The sequence below is a fragment of the Zootoca vivipara genome, chromosome 10 (genome assembly GCF_965207765.1).
Source record: "Zootoca vivipara chromosome 10, rZooViv2.hap1.1, whole genome shotgun sequence".
In the NCBI taxonomy this organism is placed as follows: domain Eukaryota; kingdom Metazoa; phylum Chordata; class Lepidosauria; order Squamata; family Lacertidae; genus Zootoca; species Zootoca vivipara.
The window spans coordinates 62,180,027-62,200,899 of record NC_142593.1 but is presented as its reverse complement, the minus strand read 5'-3'; the positions used below and the strand labels follow the sequence as shown (position 1 = coordinate 62,200,899).

Below are 20,873 nucleotides of genomic sequence, written 5' to 3'. Positions count from 1 at the left end.
CTGCTCCTCGCTGTGCGGGTGGGTGGGCTGGGGCTGTTGTTTGCCGATTGCGCCTGGCTGCTGCCCCTTGTCTCCTGCAGCCAGGCTGTCTCGTTTCCCTGCTGTGGTGCTGCGTCAGTGGGGGAGGGCACAACCGTTCCCGCCTTTCCTTGCCATTCCCTGCGATGTGGGCAGTCTCTGACGAGATGCTGAGGGGAGTTGCAGAGAAAGCAATTCCCGCCTCTTCCCTCCTTGCGTCTTGGCGCCGCTGGGGTTTGAAAAGCCCCCCCGCGCGCGCTATCAATTTGCATGGGTTCCTGGTCTTGGCTGGCCCCTGGCATGGCCTGAGATGGCTGTTGGGGGAGTGGCTTCTCCTGCGACCGTGGGAACCAAGCTCGCTTTGCGCACATTGGCTGCTTGTCGTTCCATCGGGATTCCTGTCTCACCCCCACCGCCAGAGCCGCTTTGCTGAGCTGATCCTTATTACTGGGCTTTGGACCTCTCGAGAGCTCATCTTTCACATCCTCATGCAACCCCAGGTAGAACGCCGCTTCCATCGGAGGCGAGTGCAGTTCCCACCCCAGTCTGTGCACCAGCATGGTGAATCTTGATCAATATTCGCGAACTGTCATTTTTCCTTGTCGTAAATTATGCAGTTCCTCTTTGGTCTGGTCCATATGGCTATCAGACGCATACATTGTTTTTAAAGCCCCTAAAAATAGTTTGACATCCTTCATGCAAGGATTTTTTGTCGCGATTAATGATCTAAGCCACTCCCTGGCTGCCCCGGTAAGGTGTTCCACTATAAACGTTACTCTGTGCCCATCATCAGGGAACTCATCATGGTGCAGCTCAAGAGCATACACGATCTCAGTCTCAAAGCCATGATATTCCCTCGGGTCTCCATTGAACTTGCTTACTAGGGTCCCTGCTCTCCTTCCTGGCAGCACTTGGAGTTGGGCTCCCCCTCCTCCCTTGTTTTTCTCTGCATCCAGCTTGTTCTGGAGGTCCACCGCTACCGCCCTTAACTGCTGCTCTTTCTCCTGTAGCGCTCTCACCTGTTCCGCAAGGTGTTGCCTGTCCTCCTGGACCTTCTGCGTCTCTTCTTTAGCTGCCTTTAATTCTCCCTGTGCCTGCAACACCAGTTGCTGCAGGTCCTGCTGGGCTTTCTCTGCGATCTGCCGCCATTTCTCCGCTTCTGGCGCGCTCATCCCGGCAACTCCAAAGTAGCCCAAAAAAAGATTCGGAGGTTGCTGTCACAGTGGCCGGAGCGGGCTACTTCAGAGTAACGACTCTACACAGCTCTGCATTTTATCTTTTATTGGTGCTGCGTATTTACAGTGCTGAAGGCAATGCTATTTACAAGGACACATCTTCTCAGCTTGAATCAGAACCTCCGAATGGCGTTTGGCGCGTTTATCTCCAACATAACAACTTTGGTAGACCCATCCTCTTCCCTCTCCGCTTTCTGCGCAATTCCGGAGTTGGGGGGATGGGTCTGCCCCCCTTGCTTGCTTGCGCCTTCCTGTCCCACCTGGGACCCTGGCTCCGCTACCTTGTCTGAGCCTCGGACACGACTTCCTGCTTCCCCACTGGAATCGGAACTCTCCCTGCTTTCCCCTGCGCTCGGGGATGGGCTTGAACTCAGGAGGGGAGGGACTTTGCGATATCCCCTGTCCCTCACACCAACTAACGGAGGGACTGAAGGAAATCCAACACGAAGGTCTCTCAGACTCCCACCTCTTTGACCTGGGTCAGCCTGGGTGAAACAACTTCTGGGCAATGGTCTTATTATACTGACCACTGTTGTTGCATGCGTCGCTCTATTTTGCTGTGCTATTAATTTCTTCCCCTTGTGTTGTCACGCATGTGGTACCTGTCTCCCTACCCCTCACAATCGTCCCCCATTTCATCCAGTCCGGGAACCACAACCTTGGGGTGATCATTCTGAATACGTAGAAATGAGACCTTTAAGTACACAACAGGTTGTGGATTTTTGCATATAAGTGTCAATTTCGTTCGTTTGTGTGGAGAAAGGGATCGTGCGCTACCCACCTTCACGATCCTATCTCCAAAGGGGGGAACTGTTGTAGAAATACCCCCCTCCCAATCTTTCTACATAAAATATAGATTCACACAGTCCCACAAGCACCGATCCATAAGGTGGCTAGATTGGCCTCTACTAGGGCCAGGGCCTTTTCAGTACTGGCCCCAACTTGGTGGGGAGACCAGGGCCCTGCGGGATTTGTCATCTTTCCGCAGGGCCTGCAAGAGAGATCTGTTCTGCCTGGCCTTTGGGTTGGACTTAGTCTGACCCCTGTGTTTTCCTCCCTCATGGCTTGGATTTATGGACTTAAAATGAGGCTGCATTTTAAATTTTAATATTAAATTTTAATCTGTATTTTAATTAATTGCTTTTTATGTTTTATTGTAATTTTATTGGTGTGAGCTGCCCTGAGCCCGGTTTTGACTGGGGAGGGCGGGGTATAAATAAAAATTTATTTTTATTATTTCCATACTTCTAAGGAATCAGTCACGACTCAGACTTATTTTTATTCCATGTTTATTTTAGTCTGTATATAAAACTGTATCAAAGGGGGGATCCTGGGAGGAGAAGCTGCCATAATCTGGTGAGCGAGACGACTCGTACACAGCCTCCTCCCAAACAAGGAAATTCCACCTCCAATTGTGCCAAACAGCCGACCATCTCCTATACAATGGATTTTCCTCTCCATGTGGATTCGGACCAAGCCCAAGTCAATGGACAACCATCACCCTCCTGATGACTGTGAACCTCCCTTTGACCTGAGGAAATATAGAAGGGAGGGGGTGAGAAGGAGCCAGGAACACCTGGCCAGGTGCTCGAATTACTACTACCTCTGGACCCCTCCTTTTTGTGATGTACTGATGATGTATTAGTGACATTTTAGTGACGTAGCATTAGGGGTGTATCTTGGTGATGGGGAACACATAAAAAGGGAAGACCCCTTTTGTTCGGGGTCTCCATCGTGCTTCACCTTGTTGCAGGTGGGGCCCTGTCACGACAGTATTTTCTTTATTAAAGACCAAGCCTACTGGCTGCTGTTTTGCTCTGTTAGTCTTGGCTGGAGTCTTGTTTGGTCCAAGGGAGCCCTCAGATTTTTCCGTTAACACTTTTGCACCCTTGGTTGCTAACTGTTAACTTCCTAAAGGTGGTTTATGTTGCAAACGGACGCAACCCACTTTTGCCCTGGTCATATATTTCATTATCGGGCATTGATTGAACTTTCTTGCACACTTCCTTAAAATGTGCTGGAGCAGGAACTGGCAAGCCACTCCAGTATCCCTGCCAAGAAAACTCCATGGACAAAGACAACAGGTATATGAAAGTTATGACGTTCGAAGATGAGCCCCTCAGGTCGGAAGGCGTCCAACATGCTACTGAGGAAGAGTGGAGGACAAGTACAAGTAGATTCAGAGCTGATGAAGCGGCTGGGCCAAAGCCGAAAGGTCGCTCGGTTGCGGATATGCCTAGAAGCGAAAGGAAAGTCTGATGCTGTAAAGAAAAATATTGCATAGGAACCTGGAATGTAAGAACCATGGATGGAGGTAAGCTGGATGTGGTCAAAAATGAGATGACAAGAATAAATATTGACATCCTGGGCATCAGTGAACTAAAATGGAAGGGAATGGGCAAATTCAGTTCATATCTACTACTGTGGGCAAGAATCCCATAGAAGAAATGGAGTGACCCTCATAGTCAACAAAAGTGTGGCGAAAGCTGTATTATGATCTCATAAATCAGGCATCCTCAAACTTCGGCCCTCCAGATGTTTTGGACTACTATTCCCACCATCCCTGACCACTGGTCCTGTAAACTAGGGATCATGGGAGTTGTAGGCCAAAACATCTGGAGGGCCACAGTTTGGGGATGCCTGCCATAAATGATAGAATGATCTCAATACGAATCCAAGGCAGACCTTGGCAGACAGTAATCCAAGTTTATGCACCAACTAACGGAGCCGAAGAAACTGACCTAGAACACCTTCCAGAAATGACACCAAAGAAGGATGTTCTTCTCATTACAGGGGATTGGAATGCTAAAGTAGGGAGTCAAGAGATAAAAGGAACAACTGGCAAGTTTGGCCTTGGAGTTCAAAATGAAGCAGGGCAAAGGCTAATAGAGTTCTGTCAAGAGAACAAGCTGGTCATCACAAACACTCTCTTCCAACAACACAAGAGACGACTCTACACATGGATATCACCAAATGGGCAGCATCGAAATCAGATTGATTATATTCTCTGCAGCCAAAGATGGAGAAGCTCTATACAGTCAGCAAAAACAAGACCTGGAGCAGATTGTGGTTCAGATCATCAGCTTCTTATAGCAAAATTCCAGCTTAAACTGAAGAAAGTAGGAAAAACCACTGGGCCAGTAAGACACAATCTAAATCAAATCCCTTATGAATACACAGTGGAAGTGAGGAACAGGTTCTTAAGGATTTAGATTTGGTGGACAGAGTGCCTGAAGAACTATGGCTGGAGGCTCGTAACATTATACAGGAGGCAGCAACGAAAACCATCCCAAGGAAAAGGAAATGCAAGAAAGCAAAGTGGCTGTCCAACTTGTATGCAGAATTCATCACACGAAAGGCTGGACTAGATGAATCCCAAGCCGGAATTAAGATTGCCAGAAGAAATATCAACAGCCTCAGATATGCAAATGACACAACCTTGATGGCAGAAAGTGAGGAGGAATTAAAGAACCTTTTAATGAGGGTGAAAGAGGAGAGCGCAAAATGTGGTCTGAAGCTCAACATCAAAAAAACTCAGATCATGACCACTGGTTCCATCACCTCCTGGCAAATAGAAGGGGAAGAAATGGAGGCAGTGAGAGATTTTCCTTTCTTGGGTTCTATGATCACTGCAGATGGTGACAGCAGTCACAAAATTAAAAGACGCCTGCTTCTTGGGAGAAAAGCAATGACAAACCTAGACAGCATCTTAAAAAGCAGAGACATCACCTTGCCCACAAAGGTCCGTATAGTTAAAGCTATGGTTTTCCCAGTAGTGATGTATGGAAGTGAGAGCTGGACCATAAAGAAGGCGGATCGCCGAAGAATTGATGCTTTTGAATTATGGTGCCGGAGGAGACTCTTGAGAGTCCCATGGACTGGAAGAAGATCAGACCTATCCATTCTGAAGAAAATCAGCCCTGAGTGCTCACTGGAAGGACAGATCCTGAAGCTGAGGCTCCAATACTTTGGCCACTTAATGAGAAGAGAAGACTCCCTGGAAAAGACCACAGAGCATAGGGCTTGCCAATCAGAAGGTCGGCGCTTCGAATCCCCGCGACGGGGTGAGCTCCCGTTGCTCGGTCCCAGCTCCTGCCAACCTAGCAGTTCGAAAGCATGTCAAAGTGCAAGTAGATAAATAGATACCGCGCCAAGCGGGAAGGTAAATGGGGTTTCCATGCGCTGCTCTGGTTTGTCAGAAGCGGCTTTGTCATGCTGGCCACATGACCTGGAAGCTGTACACTGGCTCCCTCGGCCAATAGAGCGAGATGAGCGCCGCAACACCAGAGTCGGTCACGACTGGACCTAATGGTCAGGGGTCCCTTTACCTTTATTAAACATGACTTTTCGTTATTTTAAGGTTGTGGCCGCTATGCTGGTGGGCAAGGCTATAACAGCATTGGGCACGTCTGGGGGGGATGGGCTGGCAATGGTGGCAATGGTGGCATAGGAGGAAGCACATGGTCCCTAGTCTGTGATCGGAGCAGAGAAAAATATCTCTGTGAAAAGCAGGCAGCAGCAAGAGAAAGGGTCTTTTTCATCTACAGCAAGACTGTGGGGTTTCTGCAGGAATGCCCTCTAGGAAGAATGTACCTTTGTTCTCCTTACACCAACCTAGGTGTGTTTTGACTGCATAATTCCCTACTGTACCTGGAAGTCTGAGAACTCACTGGGCTTTGGGGCTGACAGATTTTGTCTTTGCTTCCACAAAGAGAAGCAGTTGGATTCGATTCTCTCCAGAGACCTTCTTGAATTTCCAGGAATTTCCTTTGCTGGGAGTCCTCCTGCTGCTGAAGCTCCCTTCTTTGGGAAAGGGGCATATTCAGATGGCATTTGCAAGGTTCGTCTTTTGCACCTTGTTGGCTTGTTGCTCAGCCTGTCATCCCACCCGACTTTTACCTCCCCATTTAGGAAAAGGGGGAGATTTAATAATTTTGAAAGCTTCCATGGTTGATCAGAACTTAAAGTAGAGACGTTTAGCACATCCAAAAGCAGTGTCTGTCTGAGCCTGAACCGCCAAAGGGTAATATGTTAGGCAGGCATTTTTAATCTTTGTTGGAAGCCGCCCAGAGTGGCTGGGGAAACCCAGCCAGATGGGTGGGGTACAAATAAGTTGTTGTTCTTGTGGTTGCTGTTAATATCTGGTGAATGTACAGTAAAAGGTTGCAGCCTTGGACTTCCTTCTGAGTGTGCTAGGCTAAGATATCTAGAAAGCCATCTATTTCTGCTTCCTCTGCCTTTGTTACCCTCCACATTTGGAATAAGGACACCTGACACCAGCATTTTAGGGGAAGAATGGGCTAAAAAAGGACACCCCTTGATTGGTTACAGAAGAGGAGTGGTCTTGGCTTAGGCCAGGCACCCCCAAACTCAGGGGTGATGGGAATTGTAGTCCCAAAACATCTGGAGGGCCAAGTTTGGGGGTGGCTGACTTAGGCATTGGGACCGACCTGACTAGATCTGACTCCTGCCTGCCTACCGGGAGTCTCAGAAGGGTTAGCCACCAGGAGGGGGAGCCCTGTAGATGCCCATCAACTCAGAGCTCCCCCAGGGTCACTGATCAGGGTCGTGCCATGGCCCTAGCCTCCCCCGGGCTTCGGACAGGAACCCCCCCCCCCGCCCCGGATTCCTTTAGTGTCCAAACCCTTTTCAAAGAGGGCCAGATTTGATGAAGTGAACATGCATGAGGGCCAACCAAAGTTGTTGACCTTTTTTTAGGATTGAAGTTGTTGAAGGACCTGCCTGTGGGGGCCGCAATAGGTACCAATAGGTACTTAGGAACTGCCCTGCATGCTGAATTCTCCAAGGAACTCTAAGGAGGCGTCCCTGTGGGGTCGGAAGACCTGCTCTTCTTGCTCTTCTGACTTGGCTTTTCCTCTCCTTTTTCCTCCGCAGCTTCTTCTCTTCAGCACCTGCCGGCTGTTGTGCCTCCTCCTTCGGCCAGGAAGTCTCTGAGCCTGGGGCCACGGAAGGGCATCTCATTCCACCCGCTTTCCATAGAAGAGTTCCGCGCTTGAAGAACTGCATCCCTCGGGTTGCTCTTCTTCTTTGGCCATCTCTTGCTGCTTTCCCCTTTCCCTTTCCCTTCCCCTTTCCCTTTCTTCCTCCCGGGCTGCAGTCCGTCCATTGATTTCCTGCTTTGGCGGAGTAGACCAGCGCTGGCCGTTCGGCTTTCAAGGCAAGAGCGCTTTTTGGGAAACCGCTGGACAAAGAAGGTTCGTCTCAGGGCTCAGTCAAGACAAACCCAAATGCTGCCCTGCAGCCTGAAGCAGTGGAGGGGGGCAAGCCCCCCCCCCAGTTCCTACGGGGATAACGTGGCGGGTCCCCTTGGCTGGCTTCGTATATTATGCAGGACTGAGGGAAGGGCATTGATCCACTGCAGTCCTGTTGCTTTACAGAATTCCCTCGTTGCAATTTTCGAAGTCCATTCAGACGCTGGGTTTGCCCCCCCCCCCAATGAGGGAGGGTGGGAAGGGGTGTGGCGATCCCATCTGATGCCCAGTGCCTTGGTGACAGACTGCACCACCTTCAAATCCGGCCTGATTTCCATGAATTACATCTTTCCATATTAAATTTATTCTAATACCCCTGCAAAAAATTTATAATCACAATTTAAGAAAGAAATGGGCCTATAATGCGATGGTAATTCTAAATCCATATTTTGTTTTCGTAATAACGTTATCAAAGCTCCCCCCCCCCAATGTATCTGGCATGATTCCTTTTTAAAAAAATATCATTTATCAGATCTTTTAGAGGTATTATTAATATTTCTTCTAAATTTTGATCTTATTCTTCTATTGGGATCCCATCCGGTCCAAGCGCCTTCCCTTTTTTCATTTTTTGGAGCACTTCTTTGATTTCTGTTATATTTACTGTCTCATTCAATAATTTGATTTTCTCTGCAGGTATTTTTGGCAATGGATGATTTTTAAAATATATTCCTCTAATTCCTGTTCTCTAATTTCTTCTTTTTTATAGAATGCTGTAGAATAATTTTCAAAAAGTTATCATTTCTTTTGGTTTATCTATGATTTCCCCTTCTATTCTTCATTTATTTATTAATCTCTCATTTTTCCTTTTTTTAACTGCCACACTAAAAAAATTCCCGGCTTACTTGCCCACTCAAAATTTTTATATTTCTAAAATTGAATTTGTTTTTCCATATCTTGATCTGTTATACTCTCATATTCCGCCCTTAAAATACTGATTTCCTGACCAATTTGTTTGTTGTATATAATATTTTCTTCTTCTTTTTTATTTCCTCCAATAGATCCTTTTTCCCCTGTTCTCTTGCTTTCCTAAGTATCGCATTCTGCTGAATGAAGTAACCTCTTGCTACTGCTTTCCCAGTTTCCCAAACTATCTTAGAATCCACTTCACCATTATCATTTAATTCCAAATATTCTTTCATTAACTTATATGCTCCTTGTACTATTTTTTCATTCATTAATAAAAAGACATTCATTCTCTGATTCTTATTGACTTTTTGGTCCTTTTCATTTAAGATTAATGTTACTGGATTATGGTCTGCCAAGGTTTGGGGCAATATTTCCCTTATTCTTGTACTTAAATCTTTTGATATGCATATCCCATCGATTCTGCTTGCCGACTGGTGCAACAATGAAAAATAAGTACTGTATAATATTTTTGTACTGGGTATTTATACCTCCAAGAATCAATCAATTCTAAATTTTCCACCATTTCAAAGTATTTTTGGGTAATTTATTTTCTCTTTCTTCCTTTATTTACTGATCTGTCTAATTCCGGATCTGATCTGTCTAAATCCTCATGTATCTTTAATTTATAATCACCTTGATATTCTTCTACCAATTGTTTATATGTGGGCCAATATGTGGTATTTAATTTTTTAATGGCATGAGCGTCTATTGGTGAGATCCACCACAGCGTTTGCATTTCTGCATACCTTTTATACCTAACCCATACTTTATATAATGTGCCTCTTCATATATGATTGGAAAATTCTTTATTTATTTTGGCTTTTTTATAATTTAGATAGGCATGCCAACCAAAGCTACAATTGAAACTTTCCAGATCTAAACTTTTTGTTTTCTCCAATTTTATCCAATCCCTTACCCATATCAAGCATTCTGCCTCATAATATAATTTCAAATTTGGTAATGATAGACTTCCTTTTTCCTTCTTTTGCATCAATAATTTAAATTTTATGCGTGGTTTTTTCCCTTGCCAGATGAATTTGATTATATCTTTCCTCTAAATATCAAAGCAATTCTCTTTTATTATGATTGGTATTGTTTGGAAAAGGTATAACATTTTTGGTAGAACATTCATTTTAATTATTGAAACACTACCCCACAATGATAATTGCAATTTACTCCACCTTTCAAAATCCTTTTTTATTTCATTCCACATTTTCTCATAATTATTTTTGAATAGATTAATATTTTTCATGGTAATATCTATACCTAGGTATTTGGCCTTATTTACAATTTTTAACCCCACCCCATCTTCTAATTTCTTTTGATCTTTTTCTTGTATGTTTTTAATTAATAATTTAGTTTTTTCTTTATTCAATTTAAATCCCGATAGTTCGCCAAATTTTTTAATTACCTCTAATGCTTTACTGATACAGTGGAACCTCGGTTTACGAACACCTCGGGTTACGAACTTTCGGTTTACGAACAATCATAACCCGGAAGTAAGTAACCCGAGGTTTCCAAGGTTTCCAAGGCCTACTGAGGCCTCCGCTGAGGCATCGGAGCATCTGCGAAAGCGCTCCAATGCCTTCACAGAGCAGCTAGGCCAGGGCCTCCTCCTTACCCCTCCTTACCTCCCTTTTGCCCCAGGGACCCTCCTGCCCTGGATCTCCGGGTGGCCGGGCGATCCCGGCGCGGCGGCGCAGCAGCAGCTTGCGGGCGTGATCGATGGGTCCGAGGCTCCTTTCTCAGAGGGACTCCTCTCCCTCTTCGGATTGAGCGCGGCGGCGGCGGCAGAAAGGTCGGGTCTGAGGCCTCGGTGCTCCGCGAGGCAGGAAATCCCAGGCCTCTGGCCCCTGGGGCTCTGCCTGGTCAGCGGCTGGTCAGTGGCTGGGCACCCTCAATTTCGGGCTGTTGCGCTCGCCGGGGGAGGGGCGACCTCTCGGCCTGTCCACCGGGCACCCCCGGCACCCACACGGCGTCGGCGTCTCAGGAGCCACTTGGGCAGCGCGAACATGCTGGCTGCCCTCAGGAGCTCCGCGGACTGGGCCGAAGACATCGGAGCGCTTCCGTGCCTTCCATGCCTTCGGCCCAGTCCGCGGAGCTCCTTAGGGCAGGCAGCACGTTCGCGTGGCCCGAGCAGCTCCTGAGCCGCTGACTCCGACGACACCATGTGAGTCCCAGGGGTGCCCGCTGATGGCGGTCTCAGCAGCTCAGGAGCCGCTTGGGCCGTGCGAACACGCTGACTGCCCTCAGGAGCTCTGCGGACTGGGCCGAAGACATCGGAGCGCTTCCGTGCCTTCCATGCCTTCGGCCCAGTCCGTGGAGCTTCTGAGGGCAGCCAGCATGTTCGCGCTGCCCGAGTGGCTCCTGAGCCACTGACTCCGACACCGCCGATGCCGTGTGGGAGCTGGGGGTGCCCGGTGGACAGGCCGAGAGGTCGCCCCTCCCCCGGCGAGTGCAACAGCCCGGCGTCGGCGGTGTTGGAGTCAGCGGCTCAGGATCCACTCGGGCAGCGCGAACATGCTGGCTGCCCTCAGAAGCTCCGCGGACTGGGTCAAAGGCACGGAAGGCACGGAAGCGCTCCGCTGCCTTTGGCCCAGTCCGCGGAGCTCCTGAGGGCAGTCAGCGTGTTCGCGCGGCCCGAGCGGCTCCTGAGCTGCTGAGACCGCCGTCGCCGGGCAGCCCCGGAACCCACATGGCATCGTCAGAGTCAGTGGCTCAGGAGCTGCTCGGGCCGCACGAACATGCTGCCTGCCCTCAGGAGCCGATGCCGTGTGGGTGCCGGGGGTGCCCGGCGACGGCGGTCTCAGTAGCTCAGGAGCCGCTCGGGCCGCGCGAACACACTGACTGCCCTCAGGAGCTCCGTGGACCTGGCCGAAGGCATAGCAGCATTCCGATGCCTTCGGCCCAGTCCACGGAGCTCCTGAGGGCAGCGAACACGTTCGAGCGGCTCCTGAGCCGCTGACACCGTGTGGGTTCCGGGGGTGTCCGGCGACGGCGGTCTCAGCAGCTCAGGAGCCGCTCGGGCCGCGCGAACACACTGACTGCCGTCAGGAGCTCCGTGGACCTGGCCGAAGGCATAGCAGCATTCCGATGCCTTCGGCCCAGTCCACGGAGCTCCTGAGGGCAGCGAACACGTTCGAGCGGCTCCTGAGCCGCTGACACCGTGTGGGTTCCGGGGGTGTCCGGCGACGGCGGTCTCAGCAGCTCAGGAGCCGCTCGGGCCGCGCGAACACACTGACTGCCCTCAGGAGCTCCGTGGACCTGGCCGCAGGCATAGCAGCATTCCGATGCCTTCGGCCCAGTCCACGGAGCTCCTGAGGGCAGCGAACACGTTCGCGCGGCCCGAGCGGCTCCTGAGCCGCTGACGCTGTGTGGGTGCCGGGGGTGCCCGGCGACGGCGGTGTCAGCAGCTCAGGAGCCGCTCAGGCCGCGCGAACACGCTGACTGCCCTCAGGAGTTCTGCGGACTGGGCCAAAGGCATCGGAGCGCTTCCGTGCCTTCCGTGCCTTCGGCCCAGTCCGCGGAGCTCCTGAGGGCAGCAAGCATGTTTGCGCTGCCCGAGCAGCTCCTGAGCCGCTGACTCCGACACCGCTGACACCGTGTGGGTGCCGGGGGTGCCCGGTGGACCGGCCGAGAGGTCGCCCCTCCCCCGGCAAGCGCAACACCCCGAAATCGAGGGCGCCCAGCCGCCGATCAGGCAGAGCCCCAGGGGCCAGAGGCCTGGGATCTCCCACCTCGTGGAGCGCCGAGGCCTCGGACCCGACCTTTCTGCTGCCGCCGCCGCCACACTCAATCTGAAGAGGGGGAGGAGTCCCTCCGAGAAAGGAGCCTCGGACCCGTTGACCACCACACCCACTGCTGCTGCGCCGCCGCGCCGGGATTGCCTGGCCTCTCGGAGATCTGGAGCCGGAGGGTGGCCAGGGGCAAATGCGGGGTGCGGGGTGTAAGGAGGAGGCCCTAGCCCAGCTGCCCCATCGCCGAACTACCCCCGCTGCCACTGCCACAGAAGCGAAGAGAACCCTGAGCCCCCATCCATAGCTGCCAAGTTTTCCCTTTTCTCGCGAGGAAGCCTATTCAGCTTAAGGGAAAATCCCTTTAAAAAAGGGATAACTTGGCAGCTATGCCCCCATCCAAACAATGACTATCAGTCCAGATAAGAAAAAAAATATTATTATTTTTTCATCTACAATACTGTCTTAATTATTTTATAGTACAATACATTGATTATTGCCTTCATTTTATGTATCAATGGTCTTGGTAGACAGTAAAATATGTGTTAAATTGCTGCTTTAGGGGGTGTTTTTCATTGTCTGGAACGGATTAATCCATTTTCCATTACTTTCAATGGGAAAGTTCGCTTCAGTTTATGAACGCTTCGGTTCATGAACAGACTTCCGGAACCAATTGTGTTCATAAACCGAGGTACCACTGTACTTTTCTCTGGGTTTTCTGTAGTTATTAATATATCATCCGCAAAGGCTCTCACTTTAAACTTTCCCAATGTAATTCCCGTAATTTCCTCATCTTCCCTTATTTCATTCAATAATATTTCTAATGGCAATATAAACAGCAGCGGTGAAAGCAAGCACCCCTGCCTAGTTCCCCTTTCAACTGAAAACCAATCTGTTTTGTCCCCATTTATGATTAAATTGGCAACTTGCTTTTCATATATTGCTTTAATTCCTCTACAATAGTCTTCTCCTAGCGATGCCATCTCTAATATTTTATGCAGGAAGCATCTTGATAGGCTGTCGAATGCTTTTTCCTCATCCACCAATATAAATCCTGCCCTTTTACTTGGTTTTCATTCTATTCTATTAAGTCAATAACAATTTGCACATTGGTTTTTATATATCTGTCTGGTAGAAATCCTGACTGATCTTCATGTATTATCTCTTTCATTGCTATTTTTAATCTGTTAGCCAGGATTCCCGCGAAGATTTTATAATCGTTATTTAACAGGGAGATGGGCCTGTAATTGCTCACTGATTCTCCATCAGTTCCTGGTTTATGTATTAGTGTAATACTCGCTTCCTGCCATGACTTTGGAACTGAACCTTCTTTCATAATTTGATTTATTAACATTTTGAATGGTGCCGCTAGGGAATCCTCCACTTTTTTATAATGTATTGCTGCTAGCCCATCTGGGCCAGGTGCCTTTCCTATCTTCATCTTAGCAATTGCCTGGTGTATTTCCATCATTGTTATCGATTCATTTAGATACTTCATTTTTTCTTGACTTACCATGGGGATTTTCTTCCCTTGTAAATAATTCATTACATCCTGTTCTGTTTCCTGGCCTTTACTATATAATTCCATAAAAAACTTTAAGAAACCTCCTTTAATTTTCTCCTCTGTACCGGTATCTAATACTTGTCCTTTATATACTGTTTTATTCACATATCTTTCCTTCTGCTTTTTCTTGATTTGCCAGGCTAATAGCTTTCCTGGCTTGTTCCCGAACTCAAATGATTTTTGCTTCATCCATTTTAATTTATTCTCTATCTCCTCAGACATTAATGTAGACAATTGGGATTGCAATAGCTTAGCTTTATTCTTTAATTCTTTATCCTTTGGTTTGTTACTTAGCAGCCTTTCATTTTGTTCTATTTCTTTCTGTCTTTGTTTCAATTTAGACTCTCTTGCTCTTTTCCGTATTATATTCTGTTGGATATATAAACCCCTTATATATGCTTTTCCAGCATCCCATACTGTTCTTATATCCATATCTTTGGTCATATTAATTTTGAAATATTCCCCCATCAACTTTTGTGCCTCTTTTACTATCTTATCATCATTTAATAACCTCTCGTTCGTTCATCCTCCAGCTCTTGTTCCTTTTAGTATTCCCTTTTAATTCCATCTTTATTGGGTTATGATCTGTGATTGATTTTGCCATAATTTCTATTTTAAATATTTTTGTCATTAAATGTTTTGAAACCCATATGGCATCGATTCTACTACACGATTTATTGGCATCCGAATAAAATGTATACTGTCACAGTTTGTCATTTTTCGCCCTCCCTGCATCTTCCAATCCCAAATTATCAACCAATTGAAAGAAGGTTGCTGGTAGCCTTCCCGATTTGGGTCTAGCATTTTTTGGGGGGAATCTATCCCACTCTGCTGAAATCACTGCATTCCAATCTCCCATCAAAATCAAATCATTATTATAATCAGCTAATTTCTTTTGCAATTTCCTAAAGAAAGATCCTTGATTTCCATTTGGAGCATTCCATAATTAAATTTGCCTTTTTGTATTAATTTTTTTGCTGACAATTCGGTAAGATAATAAATAAAGTGATCAAGTATTTCTAATTTTAGTAAGTAAAATAAATGGAGCTCAATATAATATCCTGGAATGTAAATGGCCTGAATGATAAGAAAAAAAGGAATAAAATAGAACATATATTTAAAAAGAAAAAATGGGATGTGATATGTCTACAAGAGACACATATCGCACAGAAACATGAAAGAATTTTAATTAACAAAAGATTGGGGGAAGAATATATAGCCTCAGACAAAGTTTTAAAAAAGGGGGTTGTCATGTATATAAATCCACAATTAGAGGCGGAATGTAAATTTAAAGATGAAGAGGGAAGGATATTGGGAGTACAAGTAACTAAAGAAACTATTATTAGGAGATAATTATTTTTTTCTATTTTTTTATTGAAATTGCCTTCCGGGCCTTCTTCCTGGGGTGCAGGTAGCCTCCCACTGCCCCTTTTTGCCCACTGGACACCCCAAGTGCTCAGCTGCTCCCGGAGCTCACCCGACTGCGACCCGCGATAAAACCAGAAGCCGGTAAAACGGTCTTTGTGGGCCGCATCCGGTCCATGGGCCGTACATTGCCAACCCCTAATACAAAATAATATAGAATTATATAAAATTATAGTAATATAGAAAAGCTATAATATAAAGTTATATAAAAGTTATAATATATAAAATAATATAAAAGTTATAATATAATATATTTATTGACTCAGAAACATAGAAAATTGTGTTTGTAGCATTTTGATATTTTGTTTTACTGTTTCACTGCCTGGGTTTTTAATTAAAAAGAGATTTCCCCTCCTTAAAATTTGGATTATAAAACATACAGAAAACAAGCGCTCTCGCCTGAAAACACCTTGAAACCCAAACGGCCAGCGCTGGTCTACTCCGCAAAATAAGGGAATACATTGACGGACTGCAGCCCAGGGAAAAGCAAGGAGCAAGGGAAAGGGGAAAGCAGCAACAGATTTAAAACTACAACAACAAGGGACACCTGAAGGGCTCGACCTTGATGCAGTTGTTCAATGGTGGAACTACTATGTGAAAATAAGGTGGAATGAAACTCATATTGCACTTCAAAACTTATAAAGCCGACCCTGCTTGAACCCAAGAGTACAAATAACGGAGAACAGAGGTGGAGTGAAGCCAATGGACAAAACATGAAGAAGAAGATGGACTCCCTATAAATGAAATAAATTGCTGAAATAGTTAACTGAGAACCTGGCTGGCCTGAATAAATTTGTTGAGTTAATCGTCAATGAGAAGGGGAGGAGTAGAAGGGCAAATATATTGAGGGAAATTGGTTTAGAACAGGGGTCCCCAGACTTACCTGGCTTCGGGCCGGTGCCCGCCACGCCGACCGCGCGGCGGGCCGGAGGGCGGGGGAGTGCGCGCCCGTGCGCATGCGCACACGCACACGGTCGGAAAAAATCACCGAAAATTGCTTGTGCGCATGCGTATGGGCCTCCCCCGACCCGGAAGTGCACCGGAAATGACCTCTTCTGGGTCGGGAGAGGCCCATACGCATGCGCACAAAGGATTTTCGGCGATTTTTTTCCGATTTTGAAGATCGACGCCGCGTCACGCGCCGTAAGAGCGGGTGGCAGCAGCAGGCGACGGGGGTCGTCGCGGGCCGGATTGGGAGGCCAATTGGGCCGCATCCGGCCCGGGGACCGTAGTCTGGGGATCACTGGTTTAGAATAAAGAATAAAAATCCACTGTAAAAGTAAGAAGGAAGAAGAGTGAAATGGTAGTCAAAGGAAGAGGGTGTTTCTGTGTCTTACGGCAGTGCTTCTCCTTAAGCCGGAGAGCAGGCAGATGCAGCCAGGAGTCTTCTGCCTGGTTGGACGTCATAGCCAAGCCTAGAAATCCTCCTGCATCTTCCCACAATTGTTGCACATAGTTCACACATTGCACCTGTCTAGTTGAGTGCACTGGCGGGGGGTGGTGGCGGTGGTTGGGGCTCTGTGCTGGATTTAAGATTATATTATGAAGCATCTTGCATTTGCTGGATCTGGGATTGGATTAGTTAAAAAAGAGGCAGATTTGTTAGATTTAGAAGGTCATGACAATACATTTGGTTGGCATGCATATTTATGATATCATAAGGCAAAGGACCCAGGTGGCGCTGTGGGTTAAACCACAGAGTCTAGGGCTTGCTGATCAGAAGGTCGGCGGTTCGAATCCCTGCAATGGGGTGAGCTCCCGTTGCTCGGTCCCAGCTCCTGCCCACCTAGCAGTTCGAAAGCACATCAAAGTGGAAGTAGATAAATAGGGACCACTCTGGCGGGAAGGTAAACAGCGTTTCCGTGCGCTGCTGTGGTTCAGCAGAAGCATCTTTGCCATGCTGGCCACATGACCCAGAAGCTGTCTGCGGACAAACGCCGGCTCCCTCGCCTATAGAGCGAGATGAGCGCCGCAATCCCAGAGTCGGACACGACTGGACCTGATGGTCAGGGGCCCCTTTACCTTTAAGGCAAAGGTACATCAAAGTTTTCAGAATCATATAATAAGAAATTCAATTTTTAAAGTTTGGGAGAAATATAAAGATATAAAGACGGAGTGAGAACGGAACAGCACAGCAGGGGTGTCAAACTCAAATTCATCGGGGGCCGCATCAGCAGTTTGGTCACCCTCAAAGGGCCGGTTATATCTGTAGGACTATGTGTCCACTCTTTATTATCATAAATTATTGTCACTGCATTCAATTGTTACTATTTTTTGTAATAATGTAAGTAATAACTAGCTCCGAAAGCAGAAACATAATCAGAATAATGGCAAGTAGATATTCAAATGTACAATTATTGTACAATTTATTGAAAAATGTTTTTTGGTAACAGACAGTAATTATTTTTTTAAAACATACAAATATTGCCAAACACTGTTTATTACACATATGGCAAACACAAGGCATTAACTTTTTTAAAAAACTTTTCTGACTAGATGGCTGACATCGTTTTCCTGAGGTCAGTCCATCGATGTCTGGCGTTAGGTCTTGTGCTGTAGCAATCCGCAAAACAGCATCTGATGTCAACAAATAAACAACTATCTGACTTTTAGAAGACACCTGAAGGCATCCCTGTATTGGGAAGTTTTTTAATGTTTGATGTTTTATTGTGCTTTTAATTCTGTTGGGAGCCGCCCAGAGTGGCTGGAGAAACCCAGCCAGATGGGGGGAGTATAAATAATAAATTGTTATTGTTGTTGTTGTTGTCGTCATATATACTCCAGTCTGGAACGAACAAATTCAAAGGTTGGATGTACGTCTATCAGGGATGCTTTAGCTGAGACTCCTGCTGCCTTGCAGGGGTGGGTTCGACTGGATGACCCCTGAGGGACCCCTTCCCACTTCAGAACGCTATGATTCCGTGACTCTCCTTCCTTGGGGTTTTAAAGCAGAGGATGTATGCCCGTCTATCAGGGATGCTTTAGCTGAGACTCCTGTCTGGTGGGGGGGTTTGACTGGATGACCTCTGGGGGTCCCCTCCCCACTCCACACAAAGCTGCGATATTTTCCCCTGCTGCCTGCCTCCCGAGTGGACGATGGGCCTTGCGGAGTGAGGGAAGCCCTCCTCTCCCCCGGCCCCTGAGGCCCTGCGCCCCTTCCTCCTCCGCCACCCCGGGACCCACCTGGCACTGGCTCAGCTCCTCCGTCAGGCCCTGCACTTCTTCCTCCAGGGCCGAGACCCGCGATGCTGCTGACGCGGCCCGAGCAGGACTCTTCCTCCCCCCTTTGGAAGCAGAAGCCATGCTGAGAGAAAACCCTTCCTTAAGGACCTGTCAGCTCAGCCAGAGAATAGAGGCTTTGTTAGTGTAACAAAGCCTCAAAAGAATTGAAAAAGAACTGTTGAAGTCTGCCTCTTTTTAACTATTTGAAACTTGGAGACAGTGTTATTTGGGAGTTAAGGACTTGCCACATTGTTGGAACTAAGTTACATTAAGAAGACTGCAATAGATTTTGTTGGATTTTGACTATACCCCTATGGACAGAAAGAAAGTACTTGCCGCCTGTGAGAAAGGAGCCTGATTTCCAGCACCTACCCAGTTGTTTGGAGTTTTCTTGGCAGGGATACTGGAGTGGCTTGCCAGTTCCTTCTCCAGGTGGATCACATTTAGTCAAAACTCTCCACTATGACCTGTCCATCTTGGGTGGCCCTGCATGGCATAGCTCATAGCTTCTCTGAGTTATTCAAGCCCCTTCGCCACGACAAGGCATTGATCCAGCAGACCTTTTAACATCACAGTAATCCAAGTTTATGCACCAACTACCGGTGCTGAAGAAAGTGAAATTGACCAATTCTATGAAGACCTACAACAACTTCTAGAAATGACACCAAAGAAGGATGTTCTTCTCATTACAGGGGATTGGAATGCTAAAGTAGGGAATCAAGAGATAAAAGGAACAACTGGCAAGTTTGGCCTTGGAGTTCAAAATGAAGCAGGGCAAAGGCTAATAGAGTTCTGTCAAGAGAACAAGCTGGTCATCACAAACACTCTCTTCCAACAACACAAGAGACGACTCTACACATGGATATCACCAAATGGGCAGCATCGAAATCAGATTGATTATATTCTCTGCAGCCAAAGATGGAGAAGCTCTATACAGTCAGCAAAAACAAGACCTGGAGCTGACTGTAACTCAGATCATCAGCTTCTTATAGCAAAATTCCAGCTTAAACTGAAGAAAGTAGGAAAAACCACTGGGCCAGTAAGATACAATCTGAATCAAATCCCTTATGAATACACAGTGGAAGTGAGGAACAGGTTTAAGGATTTAGATTTGGTGGACAGAGTGCCTGAAGAACTATGGATGGAGGCTCGTAACATTATACAGGAGGCAGCAACGAAAACCATCCCAAGGAAAAGGAAATGCAAGAAAGCAAAATGGCTGTCCAACGAGGCCTTACAAATAGCGGAGGAGAGGAGGCAAGCAAAATGCAAGGGAGATAGGGAAAGATACAGGAAACTGAATGCAGATTTCCAAAAAACAGCAAGGAGAGACAAGAGGGTCTTCTTAAATGAACAATGCAAAGAAATAGAGGAAAACAATAGAATGGGGAAAACCAGAGATCTGTTCAAGAAAATTGGAGATATGAAAGGAACATTTTGTACAAAGATTACCATAATCAAGGACAAAAGTGGTAAGGACCTAACAGAAGCAGAAGACATCAAGAAGAGGTGGCAAGAATACACAGAGGAATTATACCAGAAAGATATGGAGGTCTCGTACACCCCAGGTAGTGTGGTTGCTGACCTTGAGCCAGACATCTTGGAGAGTGAAGTCAAATGGGCCTTAGAAAGCACTGCTAATAACAAGGCCAGTGGAAGTGATGATATTCCAGCTGAACTGTTTAAAATTTTAAAAGATGATGCTATTAAGGTGCTACACCCAATATGCCAGCAAGTTTGGAAAACTCAGCAATGGCCAGAGGATTGGAGAAGATCAGTCTACATCCCAATTCCAAAGAAGGGCAGTGCCAAAGAATGCTCCAACTACCGCACAATTGCGCTCATTTCACACACTAGCAAGGTTATGCTTAAAATTGTACAAGGCAGGCTTAGGCAGTATGTGGATCGAGAACTCCCAGAAGTGCAAGCTGGATTTCGAAAGGGCAGAGGAACCAGAGACCAAATAGCAAACATGCGCTGGATTATGGAGAAAGCTAGAGAGTTCCAGAAAAACGTCTACTTCTGCTTCATTGACTATGCAAAAGCCTTTGACTGTGTCGACCACAGCAAACTATGGCAAGTTCTTAAAGAAATGGGAGTGCCTGATCACCTCATCTGTCTCCTGAGAAATCTCTATGTGGGACAAGAAGCTACAGTTAGAACTGGATATGGAACAACTGATTGGTTCAAAATTGGGAAAGGAGTACGACAAGGTTGTATATTGTCTCCCTGCTTATTTACCTTATATGCAGAATTCATCATGCGAAAGGCTGGACTAGATGAATCCCAAGCCGGAATTAAGATTGCCGGAAGAAATATCAACAACCTCAGATATGCAGATGACACAACCTTGATGGCAGAAAGCGAGGAGGAATTAAGGAACCTTTTAATGAGGGTGAAAGAGAAGAGCGCAAAATATGGTCTGAAGCTCAACATCAAAAAAACCAAGATCATGGCCACTGGTCCCATCACCTCCTGGCAAATAGAAGGGGAAGAA

At 46.8% G+C, this 20,873-nt stretch overlaps 1 protein-coding gene and 1 long non-coding RNA gene across 2 annotated transcripts in view; one reads left to right on the top strand and one right to left on the bottom strand.

The window, feature by feature from the left end:
• Window positions 1-20,873, top strand: part of LOC148684498 (maestro heat-like repeat family member 5) — a 439,917-nt gene that overhangs the window by 344,387 nt on the left and 74,657 nt on the right. The gene's annotated exons all lie outside the window — the stretch shown is intronic.
• The window catches only part of LOC148684500 (uncharacterized), a 40,642-nt gene continuing 22,294 nt past the window's right edge, over window positions 2,526-20,873 (bottom strand). The window contains exon 2 of the long non-coding RNA XR_015946024.1: window positions 2,526-2,784. This is a non-coding gene — a long non-coding RNA (uncharacterized LOC148684500). The remainder of the gene's footprint in view (window positions 2,785-20,873) is intronic.